Raw genomic sequence first — 1271 nt, 5'->3', positions numbered from 1 at the left:
ATAGAGATTATTTATTCCAAAAATAACGTAGGCTAGTATAAGAGTTTCCCTTTGTTACAAACAGTCAATTAGAACACATTTCTCTAGGTTCTAATTACCCTAGACTACAAGCATTACTGTTGGTGTTAACTTTCGTATCACACGAATCTGTACTTAGATAAGTTTAGATAAAGTTAGCTTTTATAGTGGTAATAGTGATCACTTATTTTTTGAATATCGTTCTGTATTAAATAATGCCAGTATAATTGGAAAGAACATGTAATAATCGTGGCTCAGTTCACCAAGGAGGACGAGAGTCCAATTCCTCGTTAGGATGTTGAAAAATTGGGAAACGACTCTTCTACGTCTGCAGAGGCACATACAGTAGGTCTGGGCATCATCCAACTAACACCAGAAACTGGAATTCCTGGACGCAAAGGCGGCCGGGTAAAGAGCTGAACTGTCTATCAAACTTACAGCTGAAGACATGGATATGGAAACCTTCCACTTTTTCATAGGCCTTTATCGCTAACGCTTTGCTTTACTGATTGAGGTGGTCATTACGGCAGTATGTAATAAAATAAAATCTCCATTGTTCGAATTTAGCTCTGATAAAATTACGGAGTATGTTAGTATATTAGATCAGACAATACGATGCACATTTTTCTCAGTGTTGGATCAAATCTTCCATACCAAAAGATTCTACGCGAGGAAGGTGAACGCCACGCCTGAGCTAAATATGGTGTTGAAAATATGAGTATAGCGGGGTAAGGTTTCTCTCCACTAGTTCTTAGTTACTAAACCACTGACAGGTAGCGTCATGTGATACCATTTGTCTTAGAATAAAATGTGTGTTCCTTAATTGATGCCAAGAGGAGCGCCACCATTATTTTAGGAACTGTTAGGAGGTGAGGGTGATATATCATCCTCCCCTTGAGGGGAAGCTCATAAAAGAAACAGCTTCGTCACCAGCGTAACGTCTTTGAGTAAACCAGTAATGCAAGACATCGTTGTTAATCAGTCTAAAAAAGACAGGCAGTCCAGTTGAGTACTTATTTTCTGCTCCTACTTCTTAACATTATGATAGACATCGATATACATTATAACTATCACATAATGGTATCAGTACTCGAGAACATGTACAGCTGTTATTTATTTTTATTTGTCGTATGGCTTTTAGTGCCGGGAGTGTGCGAGGACATGTTCGGTTCTCCTGGTGCACGTCTTTCTATTTGACGCCCAATGAAGACCTTTGCGTCTGGATGTAGGATGATGGTATTAATAATGAGGTA

This window comes from Anabrus simplex, chromosome 5 (genome assembly GCF_040414725.1).
Source record: "Anabrus simplex isolate iqAnaSimp1 chromosome 5, ASM4041472v1, whole genome shotgun sequence".
Lineage (NCBI taxonomy): Eukaryota > Metazoa > Arthropoda > Insecta > Orthoptera > Tettigoniidae > Anabrus > Anabrus simplex.
This window is presented reverse-complemented; position numbering follows the sequence as displayed.